The sequence below is a fragment of the Oncorhynchus tshawytscha genome, linkage group LG17 (genome assembly GCF_018296145.1).
Source record: "Oncorhynchus tshawytscha isolate Ot180627B linkage group LG17, Otsh_v2.0, whole genome shotgun sequence".
Classification (NCBI taxonomy): domain Eukaryota; kingdom Metazoa; phylum Chordata; class Actinopteri; order Salmoniformes; family Salmonidae; genus Oncorhynchus; species Oncorhynchus tshawytscha.
Window position 1 is genome coordinate 18,989,103 of NC_056445.1, and position 19,147 is coordinate 19,008,249.

Consider the following 19,147-nt stretch of genomic DNA (forward strand, 5'->3'; position numbering starts at 1 on the left):
TAGTTATTGGTATTCTAAGCACCAGACTGGTTTAGAAATAGGGTCTGGAAGACACATTTAAGTGATATATGCTCTCAATGTGAATAACCTGTGTAGGTTCAACCACCAATATTTATTCCTGGTTTTTGATCTTGTTATACCAAATGTCAGCCATTTTAGTCCCTTTCTGTATTTTTGTTCTTTGGTCCTCAAGGATCTGGAGAGGTACTGATGTTGCATAATACCAACAGCGTTATGTAACTTGACCATCAGCAGCAAGACTGTACTCTTGTTTGTCAGTTTGGTATTGCAGAGGACTTCTAAGTCGAGGCAACAAGCGTAAACGCTGGCTGACTGCTGGAAGGGTCTATAGGGGAATCCTCCTTTCTCCCAAAGGGAAGATCCTATATCAGCCTCTAGTCTGTCTACTCTGGTTCTCATGTATTATAAATGAGGAGGGACGAGTGGAGGACTCAGTGGCTGCCTCAAGTGTGTATGTGTGTGTCTAGACTCTGGGCTCAGGTGTCTCTTGTGTATCCTACTCTGGAGCTCTCCCCTCCTTTATGGGCCAAGGCCCTGCAGTGCAGTGTGTACCAAAGCAGGGACACTTCATTTTTAATCTGTTTAGTTTCACTTCTCCAGGTTAGAAGTTGCATACAGGTAGCTGCCAAAATAATGGAAACAAAGAGAAATTGAAAGCAGGTGCTTCCACACAGGTGTGGTTCCTGAGTTAATTAAAACATTTAACATCCCATCAAGCTTAGTGTCATGTAAAGAAAAATCTGGGTAGGCCATTATTTCACCTACCATAGCTATGACCCCATAGGATGGCAATGCCCCATCCACGGCATTTTTCACCACCATTAACAAAACACCGAAGTTGGAATTTCTTGTGGAGGAGGGGTGTCGCATCCCCCCAACAGAGTTCCAGAAACTTGTAGAATCTATGCCAAGGGGCATCGATGCTGTTCTGGCTTGTGGTGACCCAACGCCCTATTAAGACACTTTATGTTGGTGTTTCCTTTATTTTGGCAGTTACCTGTACGTTCATTAAGGTATTTAATGAACCGGTGATGGGAACTAGAATGATGTGTGTTCTATGTTCTCCTTCCTCTGTTAATCATTATATTCATAGGTCTGCCAGGCTGTTCAAAAAGTTATGTGATTATGTTTGTAGGTTGATCGTTGCGCCCGTTACTGAGGGAAAAAAACACTGATATATGCCCTTATATGTAGCCGGCCCATTGGTCAGCCGCATTCCTATCAGCTTTGTCGAGACTTGTTCCTGTTTTGCCCGTTAATGGTCAAACGGTTGGCACATCAGTGTGTCACGCTGCTTCCCAGGACCTGTGTCTCTGTGCGTCAAGACTGAAGGGACAGAAAAACACTGCATTCTATAACTGGGTTCCACTTGGGTCTCGACTTTTGACTCCGTCTGCCGACTAAGGCCTCTGACTGCAGTCCCAGTACTTGCTACCTTATGTGGTTATTCAGTATATAAAATCTTCTAATGTTATGTTCTTAAGTGTTTTTCTCTCTACTTTATATACAGTTGAAGTCGGAAATTTACATACACTTTGGCTGTAGTCATTGAGTTTGACAAATTTCTTGTTAACAAACTATAGTTTTGGCAAGTCGGTTAAGACATCTACTTTGTGCATGACACAAGTCATTTTTCCAACAATTGTTTACAGACTATTTCACTTATAATTCACTGTGTCACAATTCCAGTGGGTCAGAAGTTGACATACACTAAGTTGACTGTGCCTTTAAACAGCTTGGAAAACTCCAGAAAAGGATGTTATGGCTTTAGAAGCTTCTGATAGGTTAATTGACATCATTTGAGTCAATTGGAGATGTACCTGTGGATGTATTTCAAGGCCTACCTTCAAGCTCAGTGCCTCTTTGCTTGACAACATGTGAACGTCAAAAGAAATCAGCTAAGACTTCAGAAAAATAAATGTAGACCTCCACAAGTCTGGTTCATCCTTGGGAGCAATTTCCAAATGCCCGAAGGTACCACGTTCATCTGTACAAACAATAGTACACAAAGTATTTTTTTAATTTCACCTTTATTTAAATAGGCCATGGTGGCAAAGTAATTACAATATAGCAATTAAACACTGGAATGGTAGGATGTGCAGAAGAGGAATGTGCAAGTTGAGATACTGGGGCGGCAGGGTCGCCTAGTGGTTAGAGCGTTGGACTAGTAACCGAAAGGTTGCAAGTTCAAACCGCTGAGCTGACATGGTACAAATCTGTCGTTCTGCACCTGAACAGGCAGTTAACCCACTGTTCCTAGGCTGTAATTGAAAATAAGAATTGGTTCTTTAACTGACATGCCTAGTTAAATAAAGGTAAAAAAAATATATATATTTTTTTTAAAGGAGCAAAATAAATAAATACAGTATGGGGATGAGGTAGATTGGATGGGCTATTTACAGATGAGCTATGTACAGGTCCAGTGATCTGTGAGCTGCTCTGACAGCTGGTGCTTAAACCTAGTGAGGGAGGTAAGAGTCTCCAGCTTCAGAGATTTTTGCAGTTCGTTCCAGTCATTGGCAGCAGAGAACTGGAAGGAGAGGCGGCCAAAAGAAGAATTGGCATTGGAGGTGACCAGTGAGATATACCTACTGGAGTGCGTGCTACGGGTGGGTGCTGCTATGGTGACCAGTGAGCTGAGATAAGGTGGGGCTTTATCTAGCAGAGACTTGTAGATGACCTGGAGCCAGTGGGTTTGGCGACGAGTATGAAGCGAAGGCCAGCCAACGAGAGCATACAGGTCGCAGTGGTGGGTAGTATATGGGGCTTTGGTGACAAAACGGATGGCACTGTGATAGACTGCATCCAATTTGTTGAGTGGAGTGTTGGAGGCTATTTTGTAAATGACATCGCCGAAGTCTAGGATCGGTAGGATGGTCAGTTTTATGAGGGTATGTTTGGCAGCATGAGTGAAGGAAGATTTGTTGCGAAATAGGAAGCCGATTCTAGATTTAATTTTGGATTGGAGATGTTTAATGTGAGTATGGAAGGAGAGTTTACAGTCTTACCAGACACCTAGGTATTTGTAGTTGTCCACATACAGTTGGGAGAACAAGTATTTGATACACTGCCGATTTTGCAGGTTTTCCTACATACAAAGCATGTAGAGGTCTGTACTTTTTATCATAGGTACACTTCAACTGTGAGAGACGGAATCTAAAACAAAAATCCAGAAAATCACATTGTATTATTTTTAAGTAATTAATGTGCATTTTTAGAAGTAGAAGCTCGAATTGTTTTGGTACAGACCTGGATAGTAAGATAGAACTCTGCAGGCTATCTCTGCAGTAGTTTGCAACACCGCCCCCTTTGGCAGTTCTATCTTGGCGGAAAATGTTATGGTTAGGGATGTAAATTTCAGGGTTTTTGGTGGTTTTCCTAAGCCAGGATTCAGACACGGCTAAGACATCCGGGTTGGCAGAATGTGCTAAAGCAGTGAATAAAGCACACTTAGGGAGTAAATTTCTAATGTTAATAACATGCATGAAACCAAGGCTTTTACGGTTACAGAAGTCAACAAATGAGAGCACCTGGGGAGTAGGAGTGGAGCTAGGCACTGCAGGCCCTGGATTAAACTCTATATCACCAGAGGAACAGAGGAGAAGTATAAACACCATGGGACCACCTAGCCATCATACAGCTCAGGAAGGAGACGCGTTCTGTCTCCTAGAGATAAACATACTTTGGTGAGAAAAGTGCAAATCAATCCCAGAACAACAGCAAAGGACCTTGTGAAGATGTTGGGAGAAACAGGTTCAAAAGTATCTATATCCACAGTGAAACGAGTCCTATATCGAAATAACCTGAAAGGCCACTCAGCAAGGAAGAAGCCACTGCTCTAAAACTGCCATAACAAAGCCAGACTATGATTTGCAATTGCACATGGGGACAAAGATCGTACTTATTGGAGAAATGTCCTCTGTTCTGAAGAAACAAAAATAGAACTGTTTGGCCATAATGACCACCGTTATGTTTGGAGGAAAAAGGGGGAGGCTTGCAAGCCGAAGAACACCATCCCAACCGTGAAGCACAGGTGTGGCAGCATCATGTTGTGGGAGAGCTTTGCTGCAGGAGGGACTGGTGCACTTCACAAAATAGATGGCATCATGAGGTAGGAAAATTATGTGGATATATTGAAGCAACATCTCAAGACATCAGTCAGGAAGTTAAAGCTTGGCCGCAAATGGGTCTTCCAAATGGACAATGACACCAAGCATACTTCCAAAGTTGTGGCAAAATGGCTTAAGGACAACAAAGTCAAGGTATTGGAGCGGCCAACACAAAGCTCTGACTTCAATCCTATAGAAAATGTGTGGGCAGAACTGAAAAAGAGTGTGCGGGCAAGGAGGCCTACAAACCTGACTCAGTTACACCAGCTCTGTCAGGAGGAATGGGCCTACCTGAAACATTTGACCCAAGTTAAACCATTTAAAGGCAATGCTACCAAATACTAATTGAGTGTATGTAAACTTCTGACCCACAGGGAAAGTGATGGAAGAAATAAAAGCTGAAATAAATCTTTCTCTCTACTATTATTCTGACATTTCACATTCTTAAAATAAAGTGGTGATCCTAACTGACCTAAGACATGGAATGTTTACTGGGATTAAATGTCAGGAATTGTGAAAAACTGAATTTAAATGTATTTTGTTAAGGTATATGTAAACTTCCGACTTCAACTGTAGATGCGTGTCAAGCCCCAGCAAATAGAGTAATGACAAGACCAGCAATCGGTGCCGTATTTATTGAATTTTTTCCCACATAGGACACCCCTGGCCTGGTATAATAAATGCAACATGGAGGAGTAGTATGGATCCTGTGTGAATTTGACCTTTGCCCTGATATTTCCCCAATGCAGTCAGGCTGGATGTTACACTATCTAACACAGAAGCAGCAGCTGGATGACCCTGGGAACTGACCACCCATGGTTAATGTCCCCACCAGCAGTGTGTGTGTGGGTATATTTAAGCAATTGGAGCTATTCTTGCCTCCACCCTCCTGTAGTCTTTACAGTTATATTGATAGTCAGTGTTGACATATGTTAGTTTCAGTAAACAGATGTCAACAGGTTAGAAGTTACACCTCGTCACATCCGGTCATTAAGGAATTGAATGGGAACAGTAGAATGATGTGTGTGTTCCATGTCCTCTTTCCTCTCTGTTAATCATTGTATTAATGGGTTTTGCTAGTCTGTTCAACGCGTTTTGTGATTATGTTTTTACGTTGAATTGTTTCTCCCATTACTGTGGCATGAGAAAAACAACACTTTTTTTGGACTATGTGTAATGGATGGAGGACAATTTTTTTTCTCAGAGATAGCAAATGTTAACATTTCATGTGCTTCCACAGAGCATGGCTACCGGGTTAGTGTAATCGTACAAAGGTTGAACAACTGTTCTGATGAAGCAGAATGGTGAGGCTATGATCAGGGCCCGGGGTCTATGACAACTAACAGCATGACGTGTCATTTGATTTAGACTACATAATATAATTTTGGGCAAATTATCAACAGCTATAATTACCTTAGAAGAAAGGGGTACATTTAATTTCATTACAAATTATAATAATCAAGTTATAATTTAAGTTAAAGCTGAAGGGGAAAAAATCTGATATGGAGATGAAGGCAGTAGCTATAAGAGCTTTATCCAACATAAAAGGGTTTGGAAAACTTTCCCTTTGAGTCTATCTAAGCTCAAAGACATGGCTAATAATAAGTACTGTAGGAAATAGCATCTTTAGAAAATTGTCCTACTATGAAAACTGCCAGCCGCCCCTCGTACAAACAGTCTTTACGGATAAACCACATGAACTTCACGTGATCTTTTGTGAAGTTAATGTGATAACATGTAAAGCAACATGTCATAACATCAAACTACACAAATGTGATCACGTGAAGTGTTCCAAAACGTGAAATCATGGGATTTTTCACGTCAGATCATGTGTTTTTTCTTTAAGGGAGTATCCCCCTCAAATCCTTCACCTTTGCCATCAGGTCACTCGGTTGTCATGGCAGTCTCCTCAGACGGCTAATAATAATGCTTGTCAGATAGCACTTGTGTGACACTGAAGAAGCCCCCCCTCTTCCCTCCCCTCCTTCCCCTGATCACTAGGACTGAGGCTGATTCATGTTCAAATCAAATTGTATTGATCACATACACATGGTTAGCAGATGTTAATGCGAGTGTAGCTAAATGCTTGTGCTTCTAGTTCAGGCAGTGCAGTAAAATCTAACAAATTCACAACGACTTTCTTATACACAATGTAAGGGGATGGAATAATAATATGTACATATAAATATATGGATGTGCAATGGCCATGCGGCACAGGCAAGATGCAATAGATGGTCTAAAATACAGTATAGACAAATGAGATGAGCAATGTAGGATATGTAAACATTATTAAAGTTATTTAATGTGACTAAGGATACCTTTATTAAATCCATTTATTAAAGTGGCCAGTGATTTGAGTCTGTATGTTGGCAGCATCCTCTCTACAGTATTTTAATGATGGCTGTTTAACAGTCTGATGGCCTTGCGATAGAAGCTGTTTTTCTAGTCTCTCGGTCCCAGCTTTGATGCACCTGTACTGACCTCGCCTTCTGGATGATAGCGGGGTGAACAGGCAGTGGCTCAGGTGGTTATTGTCCTTGATGATCTTTTTGGCCTTCCTGTGACATCTGGTGCTGTAGGTGTCCTGGAGGGAAGGTAGTTTGCCCCAGGTGATGCATTGTGCAGACTGCACTACCCTCTGGAGAGCCTTGCGGTTGAGGGTGGTGCAGTTGCCGTACCAGGTGGTGATACAGCCTGACAGGATGCTCTCGATTGTGTACCTGTAAAAGTTTGTGAGGGTTTTAGGTGACAAGCCAAGTTTCTTCAGCCTCCTGAGGTTGAAGATACGTGGTTGCGCCCTTCTTCGCCACGTCGTCTGTGTGGGTGGACCATTTCAGTTTGTCCATGATGTGTACGCCGAGGAACTTTAAATCTTTCCACCTTTTCCACTACTGTCCCATCTATGTGGATAGGGGGGTGCTCCCTCTGCTGTTTCCTGAAGTCACGATCATCTCCTTTGTTTTGTTGACGTTGAGTGAGAGGTTATTTTCCTGACACCACACTCCGAGGGCCCTCACCTCCTCCCTGTAGACTGTCTCGTCGTTGTTGGTAATCAAGCCTACCACTGTAGTATCGTCTGCAAACTTGATGATTGAATTGGAAGTGTGCATGGCCATGCAGTCATGGGTGAACACGGAGTACAGGAGAGGGCTGAGAACGCACCCTTGTGGGGCTCCAGTGTTGAGGATCAGCAGGATGGAGATGTTGTTTCCTACCTTCACCACTTGGGGGCGGCCCGTCAAAGTCCAGGACCCAGTTGCACAGGCCGGGGTTGAGACCCAGGGTCTCAAGCTTAATGATGAGTTTGGAGGGTACTATGGTGTTTAATGTTGAGCTGTAGTCAATGAAAAGCATTCTTACATAGGTATTCCTCTTGTCCAGATGGGATAGGACAGTGTGCAGTGTGATGGCAATTGCATTGTCTGTGGACCTATTGGGGCGGTAAGCAAATTAGAGTGGGTCTAGGGTATCAGGTAGGGTGGAGGTGATATGATCCTTGACTCGTCTCTCAAAGAACTTCATGATGACAGAAGTGAGTGCTACGGGGCGGTAGTCGTTTAGCTCAGTTACCTTAGCTTTCTTGGGAACAGGAACAATGGTGGCCATCTTGAAGCATGTGGGAACAGCAGACTGGGATAAGGATTGATTGAATATGTCTGTAAATACACCAGCCAGCTGGTCTGCGCATGCTATGATGACGCGGCTGGGGATGCCGTCTGGGCAGGCAGCCGTGCGAGGGTTAACACGTTTAAATGTTTTACTCACGTCAGCCACGGAGAAGGAGAGCCCACAGGCTTTGGTAGCGTGCCGTGTCGGTGGCATTGTATTGTCCTCAGAGCGTGCAAAGAAGTTGTTTCATTTGTCTGGGAGCAAGATGTCGATGTCCGCGACGGGGCTGGTTTTCTTGTTGTAATCCGTGTCTGTTGGCCCTGCCACATACTTCTCGTGTTTGAGCAGGTGAATTTCGACTCTACTTTGTCTCTATACTCACACTTAGCATGTTTGATTGCCTTCTGGAGGGAATAACTTCACTGTTTGTATTCGGTCATGTTTCCAGTCGCCTTACCATGATACAAGTTCAATTTCAGCCATCATTGTCCCTTCAAGGTCTCCTCTCTATCAAACACTGTATGCCTCTATAGGCCTACCGCCCCCGTTTCCTTTATATATCACAGTGTTTATGTGCCATTCTGTGTGTTACGAGCCCACATGCTCCCCTGACCTCTGTAGCACATCATTAAATAGAACAGTTAAGTATGTATGTATCAATGCTCATTAGCCCCTCTATGTGAGAGCCTCCATGAATAATCTGGGTCTGTTGCACTACAGAGCCTTATTGATTTTTACACAATAGCGCTACAATGTTGCATTCATACAGGCTGAATAGGATTCATACAGGCTGAATAGGATTCATACAGGTTGAATATTGAAGTAATGTTGGTAGTAGTTTACATACGCTTCATGCATTGTCTCACCCTGAATAGACATGGTAGTGTAATGTAATCAGTCCTGGTCCTTGTGACTACATGAGAGCTGTTAGAAAGATAAGCCATAACAAAGTCCCTAGTCCATGAGACAAAACTCATCTGTACTGTGCTTTTGCTTTTGAGTCTCTGTGGTGGCTACAGTCTGTTCCAAACTGGCGTGGTACCCCTGTGCATGCTTAGGCTTGATGCTGATGTGTGTTTGTGTGTGTGTTTGTGTGTGTGCGCGCGCTCAGGCTTGATCCCAGTGTCACCGTGACGGGTTCTGATCCTGACTGACAGTCCGCCGGCCGCTAGCCACCTCACAAGGGTCCTTGATGTGAGGGCTAGTCTCTGTCTTCCCCACGGCCCCCGCCACGACATTTGACACAGCTGAATGGCATCCAATGGCATACTTCACCATTTCATAAACTCACGATCCCCCTCGGGGGTCTAACGCGGGCTGAATGACACAAGTGGATGTTTTAATAAGCGGCGAGTTTTATCACAGTGGCGAGGATTTCAAACTCAGTGTGTCCACCAAGCGCGGAGCGCACATTGATGTGGATGTCAGTGTAATGTTTTTTTTATCAACCACAATGTCCCTGTGGGTCTGCTAGTCAGTGTGTAGAGGGCACTGCATGTTTCATTACAGACAGGAAGGAGTCATGTTGCTGTCTGTGGGAGGGGGAACTCTCCGTGTGTGTGTGTGTGTGTGTGTGTGTGTGTGTGTGTGTGTGTGTGTGTGTGTGTGTGTGTGTGTGTGTGTGTGCGCGTGCGTGTGTGTGAGAGATATATATTGTGTGTTCCCTGATTAATATCCTTCCCAGCAGCTCTCCCTGGGCTCAGGCAGCTGGAGGCTGTTCGTGACCACCCTTCTGGTACCCACAGGAGAGCGCTCTATGTGCCAGACAGAATCATCACTTCACCACAGCAGTGAGAGATGGAGAGGAATAGAAACCCAAAGAGCAATTTGTCTTTGACATGCAAGACAAATCATCGCATTGTGAGTTGACGTACAGAATACAGACAGACAGGTTTCTCCTCCAACCCACCAACCGTGTCTGTTTATTCTCAGATCTATTACAATAGGAGCAGGTAACATGTCAATTATAATACAGTATGGCAACACTGGCCCGCAATTTTGACTACAATTGTGCTTTCTTGTCCAATATTTATTTTCATATCATAATCTAGTGCATGATTTGAAACAACACTTTTCTTTCAATTGCCATAGTTACACCATTCAGCCTGCGATGCTTAAAAGCAATGAAGGCTCTTCCATTCGTGACCGGTTGGACATGGTCACACATTGACCATCTTTCATCAGTGGAACGCCTATGTAACCTGAGATAGAGCCCATGTGTAGCGATGAAGACTCCGAGAGATATTCAGTGTGTGATGGTTCTGTGAGTGGGAGATTCAGTGTGTGATGGTTCTGTGGGTGGGAGTGTTGTATCAGCCTTTCATCCACTGGGTCTGAGTATGTCCCCTGCTAGGCTCTGCAGAGCCCCTCTCATTCCAGTAAGTGGGAACTGTCTCCGGTACGGTGTCTATTTGTTGAGGTGTGAGGGTGTCATAAAATGGACACCGTACTCAAGGTCTGCGGGGAGGTGCTCTGTTACCCTGCAACACTCTTCTGAAAATGGCGAGAGACTTCAGACGTGGCTAGACTTTAGTGTGGGCAGCAAAAGAGGCCTCACTGAGGCCTCGAGTTGAATGTATTTTTAACCATATGACTAACAGAATCTCAAGTGATACACTGTTTTCTGTTTTATTCACAGCAGTTTTCAAGCAATCAAGCAAGAAAATAGCTTGGCGGAGGTCCAGAGGTATCAAAAGCCTCAAAGCACCAACAATGGAGAGTACCATTGCTGTTTCCTGTGTTCAAGGTTTACACCATATGCCGTTTGTTCTCTGCAGAGGAACAAATTATGTGGCGAGTTAGAGCAGTGACAGGATGTGGCCTGTGCACTGACTCCAAAGGAAAGTTGCTACTGGCCGCCCAAAGCATGCTGCGACGGCAAACTGCAGTTTTGCACAGATGACTATGCTTTGGGTTATCTGTAAGGTGCTCGGGGGACGTTCTGTACCTGGCTTTGATATAATGTAGCTCCGCAGAGTGCCTTCTATCTGTGTGCCTACACTTTTGAGCCCACGCGTTGTGTTTAAACCTAGGATAAGCCAGGGACGTCCCATGGCTCAGATGAAACTGTTACTGAGAGAGAGTCCAGATGAGATGAATGGACTTGGCTGTTTTTGTGACATGACAGCTGATACATCTGTTTAAATCCCGAATGATGCAGGAGCCTCAGTCATAGAACAAACAGCAGCAGCAGCACAGGACAATAGCTTTTTAAATTGACACTGATCTCTTTAGAAGTTTCCTTAGCCGAGGTCCATTTCTCTTCCAAAATTGACATCAGCAATGTTATTCTGAATCCTGTGTACTGCAGTACCTGTTCTTATTCCATCAGCACTGTGGACATGGAGAACAGTGAGAAAATAGTCTCTTGTGACAGCCTTAACATTGAAGCTGATTTGGTTCTGGGTGCCAAGGTAATGACTTGGTCATAGAGACCTCTGCTAGTAGCATTGTTTTGAACTTGTAGTCCTTCGCAGTCAGAGTTAAATCTGTGTAATATGAATGGCTCTAGTCCTAAAGCTGTTTGTTGGTAGCAGTGATTCAGCAGAGCACCTGGGGCTGGGCTGGTATGGAGGATTAACAGAGGCAGCCTGCCTCCCTGGATCCTCTCTGATTGGGGGGGAGCATGTGTAACAGGGTTAGTTATGTTTCCACTTGCCACTGAAGAAATATGTATTCAATGTTTATGTATTCCTATTGGTTGGTTTAATTTACATATCAATAAGGTGTTATGCCGTTGGTCATGCTTGCAGATAGGGGGAGATCGCAAAATGTACATTCTTCCCAGTCTGATATTGAAATGCAAGCGATAGGTCACGTTCTGAAATAGTGCATTCTATTTACATAATTACAATGTGTATGAGTTCACTATGTACATTTCCATATATATGTGCGTGTGTGTGTTATTAATGAAGCCGATGACTGATGTGATAAACTCAATGCAATCGGATGACTCCCGGAACCTATTCCAATCTGTGCTAGCCAAACAGTCCTGGAGCTTAGAGTCCACTTCATTGGACCACTTTCCATATTGAGCGAATCACTGGTACTTCCTGTTTTGAGTTTTTACTTGTAAACAGGAATTAAGAGGATGGAGTTATGGTCAGATCTGCCAAATGGAGGGAGAGCTTTGTATACATCTCTGTGTGTCGAGTAGAGGTGATCTAGAGCTTTGTATGCATCTCTGTGTGTAGAGTAGAGGTGATCTAGAGCTTTGTATACATCTCTGTTTGTAGAGTAGAGGTGATCTAGAGCTTTGTATACATCTCTGTGTCGAGTAGAGGTGATCTAGAGCTTTGTATGCATCTCTGTGTGTCGAGTAGAGGTGATCTAGAGCTTTGTATGCATCTCTGTTTGTAGAGTAGAGGTGATCTAGAGCTTTGTATGCATCTCTGTTTGTAGAGTAGAGGTGATCTAGAGCTTTGTATGCATCTCTGTTTGTAGAGTAGAGGTGATCTAGAGCTTTGTATGCATCTCTGTTTGTAGAGTAGAGGTGATCTAGAGCTTTGTATACATCTCTGTGTGTAGAGTAGAGGTGATCTAGAGCTGTGTATGCATCTCTGTTTGTAGAATAGAGGTGATCTAGAGCTTTGTATACATCTCTGTGTGTCGAGTAGAGGTGATCTAGAGCTTTGTATACATCTCTGTGTCGAGTAGAGGTGATCTAGAGCTTTGTATACATCTCTGTGTGTAGAGTAGAGGTGATCTAGAGCTTTGTATGCATCTCTGTTTGTAGAGTAGAGGTGATCTAGAGCTTTGTATACATCTCTGTTTGTAGAGTAGAGGTGATCTAGAGCTTTGTATACATCTCTGTTTGTAGAGTAGAGGTGATCTAGAGCTTTGTATGCATCTCTGTTTGTAGAGTAGAGGTGATCTAGAGCTTTGTATGCATCTCTGTTTGTAGAGTAGAGGTGATCTAGAGCTTTGTATACATCTCTGTTTGTAGAGTAGAGGTGATCTAGAGCTTTGTATACATCTGTTTGTAGAGTAGAGGTGATCTAGAGCTTTGTATGCATCTCTGTTTGTAGAGTAGAGGTGATCTAGAGCTTTGTATACATCTCTGTTTGTAGAGTAGAGGTGATCTAGAGCTTTGTATACATCTCTGTTTGTAGAGTAGAGGTGATCTAGAGCTTTGTATACATCTCTGTTTGTAGAGTAGAGGTGATCTAGAGCTTTGTATACATCTCTGTTTGTAGAGTAGAGGTGATCTAGAGCTTTGTATGCATCTCTGTTTGTAGAGTAGAGGTGATCTAGAGCTTTGTATACATCTCTGTTTGTAGAGTAGAGGTGATCTAGAGCTTTGTATACATCTCTGTGTCAAGTAGAGGTGATCTAGAGCTTTGTATGCATTTCTGTTTGTAGAGTAGAGGTGATCTAGAGCTTTGTATACATCTCTGTGTCAAGTAGAGGTGATCTAGAGCTTTGTATGCATTTCTGTTTGTAGAGTAGAGGTGATCTAGAGCTTTGTATACATCTCTGTTTGTAGAGTAGAGGTGATCTAGAGCTTTGTATACATCGCTGTGTGTCGAGTAGAGGTGATCTAGAGCTTTGTATGCATCTCTGTTTGTAGAGTAGAGGTGATCTAGAGCTTTGTATGCATCTCTGTTTGTAGAGTAAAGGTGATCTAGAGCTTTGTATGCATCTCTGTTTGTAGAGTAGAGGTGATCTAGAGCTTTGTATGCATCTCTGTTTGTAGAGTAGAGGTGATCTAGAGCTTTGTATACATCTCTGTTTGTAGAGTAGAGGTGATCTAGAGCTTTGTATGCATCTCTGTTTGTAGAGTAGAGGTGATCTAGAGCTTTGTATACATCTCTGTTTGTCAAGTAGAGGTGATCTAGAGCTTTGTATGCATCTCTGTTTGTAGAGTAGAGGTGATCTAGAGCTTTGTATACATCTCTGTGTCAAGTAGAGGTGATCTAGAGCTTTGTATGTATTTCTGTTTGTAGAGTAGAGGTGATCTAGAGCTTTGTATACATCTCTGTTTGTAGAGTAGAGGTGATCTAGAGCTTTGTATACATCGCTGTGTGTCGAGTAGAGGTGATCTAGAGCTTTGTATGCATCTCTGTTTGTAGAGTAGAGGTGATCTAGAGCTTTGTATGCATCTCTGTTTGTAGAGTAAAGGTGATCTAGAGCTTTGTATACATCTCTGTTTGTAGAGTAGAGGTGATCTAGAGCTTTGTATACATCTGTGTGTCGCTGTGTGTGTATGCATCTCTGTTTGTAGAGGTGATCTAGAGCTTTGTATGCATCTCTGTTTGTAGAGTAGAGGTGATCTAGAGCTTTGTATGCATCTCTGTTTGTAGAGTAGAGGTGATCTAGAGCTTTGTATACATCTCTGTTTGTAGAGTAGAGGTGATCTAGAGCTTTGTATGCATCTCTGTTTGTAGAGTAGAGGTGATCTAGAGCTTTGTATGCATCTCTGTTTGTAGAGTAGAGGTGATCTAGAGCTTTGTATGCATCTCTGTTTGTAGAGTAGAGGTGATCTAGAGCTTTGTATACATCTCTGTTTGTAGAGTAGAGGTGATCTAGAGCTTTGTATGCATCTCTGTGTGTCGAGTAGAGGTGATCTAGAGCTTTGTATGCATCTCTGTTTGTAGAGTAGAGGTGATCTAGAGCTTTGTATGCATCTCTGTTTGTAGAGTAGAGGTGATCTAGAGCTTTGTATGCATCTCTGTTTGTAGAGTAGAGGTGATCTAGAGCTTTGTATACATCTCTGTTTGTAGAGTAGAGGTGATCTAGAGCTTTGTATGCATCTCTGTGTGTCGAGTAGAGGTGATCTAGAGCTTTGTATGCATCTCTGTTTGTAGAGTAGAGGTGATCTAGAGCTTTGTATGCATCTCTGTTTGTAGAGTAGAGGTGATCTAGAGCTTTGTATACATCTCTGTTTGTAGAGTAGAGGTGATCTAGAGCTTTGTACACATCTCTGTGTGTCGAGTAGAGGTGATCTAGAGCTTTGTATGCATCTCTGTTTGTAGAGTAGAGGTGATCTAGAGCTTTGTATGCATCTCTGTTTGTAGAGTAAAGGTGATCTAGAGCTTTGTATGCATCTCTGTTTGTAGAGTAGAGGTGATCTAGAGCTTTGTATGCATCTCTGTTTGTAGAGTAGAGGTGATCTAGAGCTTTGTATGCATCTCTGTTTGTAGAGTAAAGGTGATCTAGAGCTTTGTATGCATCTCTGTTTGTAGAGTAGAGGTGATCTAGAGCTTTGTATGCATCTCTGTTTGTAGAGTAGAGGTGATCTAGAGCTTTGTATACATCTCTGTTTGTAGAGTAGAGGTTATCTAGAGCTTTGTATGCATCTCTGTTTGTAGAGTAGAGGTGATCTAGAGCTTTGTATACATCTCTGTGTCAAGTAGAGGTGATCTAGAGCTTTGTATGCATTTCTGTTTGTAGAGTAGAGGTGATCTAGAGCTTTGTATACATCTCTGTGTCAAGTAGAGGTGATCTAGAGCTTTGTATGTATTTCTGTTTGTAGAGTAGAGGTGATCTAGAGCTTTGTATACATCTCTGTTTGTAGAGTAGAGGTGATCTAGAGCTTTGTATACATCGCTGTGTGTCGAGTAGAGGTGATCTAGAGCTTTGTATGCATCTCTGTTTGTAGAGTAGAGGTGATCTAGAGCTTTGTATGCATCTCTGTTTGTAGAGTAAAGGTGATCTAGAGCTTTGTATACATCTCTGTTTGTAGAGTAGAGGTGATCTAGAGCTTTGTATACATCGCTGTGTGTCGAGTAGAGGATCTAGAGCTTTGATCTAGAGCTTTGTATGCATCTCTGTTTGTAGAGTAGAGGTGATCTAGAGCTTTGTATGCATCTCTGTTTGTAGAGTAGAGGTGATCTAGAGCTTTGTATGCATCTCTGTTTGTAGAGTAGAGGTGATCTAGAGCTTTGTATGCATCTCTGTTTGTAGAGTAGAGGTGATCTAGAGCTTTGTATGCATCTCTGTTTGTAGAGTAGAGGTGATCTAGAGCTTTGTATGCATCTCTGTTTGTAGAGTAGAGGTGATCTAGAGCTTTGTATGCATCTCTGTTTGTAGAGTAGAGGTGATCTAGAGCTTTGTATGCATCTCTGTTGTAGAGTAGAGGTGATCTAGAGCTTTGTATGCATCTCTGTTTGTAGAGTAGAGGTGATCTAGAGCTTTGTATGCATCTCTGTTTGTAGAGTAGAGGTGATCTAGAGCTTTGTATGCATCTCTGTTTGTAGAGTAGAGGTGATCTAGAGCTTTGTATACATCTCTGTTTGTAGAGTAGAGGTGATCTAGAGCTTTGTATGCATCTCTGTGTGTCGAGTAGAGGTGATCTAGAGCTTTGTATGCATCTCTGTTTGTAGAGTAGAGGTGATCTAGAGCTTTGTATGCATCTCTGTTTGTAGAGTAGAGGTGATCTAGAGCTTTGTATACATCTCTGTTTGTAGAGTAGAGGTGATCTAGAGCTTTGTACACATCTCTGTGTGTCGAGTAGAGGTGATCTAGAGCTTTGTATGCATCTCTGTTTGTAGAGTAGAGGTGATCTAGAGTTTGTATAAAAAAACCAGTTAGATTTATATTTTCCATTTCCTTGTTCAGCCACGACTAGGTGAAACAGGATATTACAGTTCTTCAGATCAAGTTGATAGGATCGTCTGGAATGGAGCTCACCCAGTTTATTTTCCAGTGATTGCACGTTCACCAATAGAACGGAGGGTAATGGCAACTTATCTACTCGCCCTCGCAGTCTCGTTAGATATCCCACACGCCGACCCCTATAGCGCCGACTCCACAGGGATTTGGGCCTGGTCTGGGATGAGCATTATGTCCTTCGCCTTTGATTTGTTGAAATAGTCCTCATCCAAATCGCTGTTTTGTTGTCCAGAAGCTCTTTTCGGTCATATGAAACAATGTCTGAAACAAAATAGAACAATTGATCATGAACCCGTAAGAGGGCACCATTATAAGTCCATGGACTCATGCTGCTTATGGAAAATCCTGACTCTGCCATCAGCATGACCCAACAGGAACCGTGATTTGTGGGACCAGGCAATGTTTTTCCACTCTTCAATTGTCCAGTGTTGGTGATCGCGTGCCCACTGGAGTAGCTTCTTCTTGTTTTTAGCTGATAGGAGTGACCGTGTGGTCTTCTGCTGCAACAGCCCATCCGTGACGAGGGTTGACGAGTGACGCCTTTCAAAATGCTGTTCTTCACACCACTGTTGTACTGCACCGTTATTTTGTCTGTTTGTGGCCCGCATGTTAGCTTGCACGATTCTTGCCATTCTCCTTCGACCGCTCTCATCAATGAGCTGTTTTCGCCCACAGGACTGTCGCTGACTGGATGTTTTTTGTTTGTGTCACAACTCTCTGTAAACCCTAGACACTTTTGTGTGTGAAAAGCCCAGTAGGCCGGCCATTTCTGAGATACTGGAACCAGCGCACCTGGTACTGACGATCATACCACGCTCAGTCACTTAGGTCACTCGATTTGCCCGTTATAACATTAAATGGAACAGTAACCGAATGCCTTGATGCCTGTCTGCCTGCGTTACAAAGCAAGCCACGGCCACGTGACTCACTGTCTGTAGGAGCAAACCATTTTCGTGAACAGGGGGTGTACCTAATAAGTGTACAAAACATTAGGAACACCTGCTCTTTCCATAACATAGCTTTCATTTGGATTCAACTGGTCAGTCTATGATCCCTTATTGATGTAACTTGTTAAATCCACTTCAATTAGTGTAGATGAAGGGGAGGAGACCAGTTAAAGAATTATATAAAATAAATGGCGGTGTCAGAGGAAGTCCCATGTGGTGCCAGGTTAACAACCTCTCCCTCAACGTGATCAAGACAATAGGAGATGATTGACGACTACAGGAAAAGGAGGACCGAGCACGCCTCTATTCTCATCGGCAGGGCTGTAGAGGAGCAGGTTGAGAGCTTCAAGTTCCATGGCCCAAACACACCAAGACAGTTGTGAAGAGGGCACGACAAAGCCTATTCCCCCTCAGGAGACTGAAAAGATTTGGCATGGGTCCTCAGATCCTCAAAAGGTTCTACAGCTGCACCATCGAGAGCATCCTGACTGGTTGCATCAATGGAGGTCCATCCAGGACCTCTATACCAGGCGGTGTCAGAAGAAGGCCCTAAAATTTGTCAAAGACTCCAGCCACCCTATTCATAGACTGTTCTCTCTGCTACAGCACGGCATGCATGTAAGAGGCTTCTAAACAGTTTCTACCCCCAAGCCATAAGACAGCTGAACAGCTAATCAAATGGCTACCCAGACTGTTTGTATTGTCAAGAACTGCAACGCTGCTGGGTTTTTCAAGCTCAACAGTTTCCTGTGTGTATCAAAAATGGTCCACCACCCAATGGAGATCAAGCCAACTTGATACAACTGTGGGAAGCATTGGAATCAACATTGGTCAGCATCCCTGTGGAACGCTTTCGATGCCTTGAAGAGTCCATGCCCTGAGGAATTGAGGCTGTTCAGAGTGCAAAAGGGGGTGCAACTCAATATTAGGAAGGTGTTCCTAATGTTTTGTACACTGTGTGTGCGTGCGTGAGTACGTGTTAGATATTGTGGGCTTCCTGGGATTTGCTTTTGTATGTTATCGCTGTAAGAGCAAGTTAGCTAGCATTCTCTAATTGTAGTGGTCGCATTAGCTCCCTGCTTATTCAGTTGTTTTCATGCTAACAGACGAATCACAAATCTACAGCCATCAACATACTGTTGGTCCTGCTTCCTTGTGTCTATTGTCAGGTACTTACATTTATTGTATTCTGTACTATTTTTGTCATTGTTATGATGTTTGATTACAAAATACCCAGTCTGATATTGACATGCAAACGACTAATAACGAATCTACAGCCGTCAACCTACTGTCCGTCATATCTAATGTGCTTGCTTGTGTCTATCATCAGAATAAACACCAATCAACAGGGGATCCCTGGCTGGACAGAACACAACGCAAGAGTTCCGTAGTATGATCACATCTGTTACACATGTCAGCATTAGCACAGGGACACAGCCAGCCAGGGACCTGCTCCCTAGTCAGAGGAGTCATCCCTCCAGCCCCCAGTCCCTCGCTGTAGGAACATCTGCTTTCTCTGCTGCATCAACGAGAAAAGGGTATTTTTACAACGACGTCACTGCAACACAACCATGAGAATGTCGTGGCTACAGGTGGGTTATTAAAAAAAGAAAATGGCAGCACAGTGACTCATGTTTTAGTTAGCGCTGCATATCCTCAGTTGATCAGGTGGTGGATATTAGTGATACTGCTTGTGGTTTGATGTGTTTTGAGCAGATAAATGGTTGTACTGTTAGCTTAGTCTTATTTTTGTGTCATATCAGGCATTCGTCAAGATGTGACTGGCACATCTTAGTCTTGGCATAGTAAATGTGTGCAAATTAGTCCTATAAAAAACTGCAAGCATAA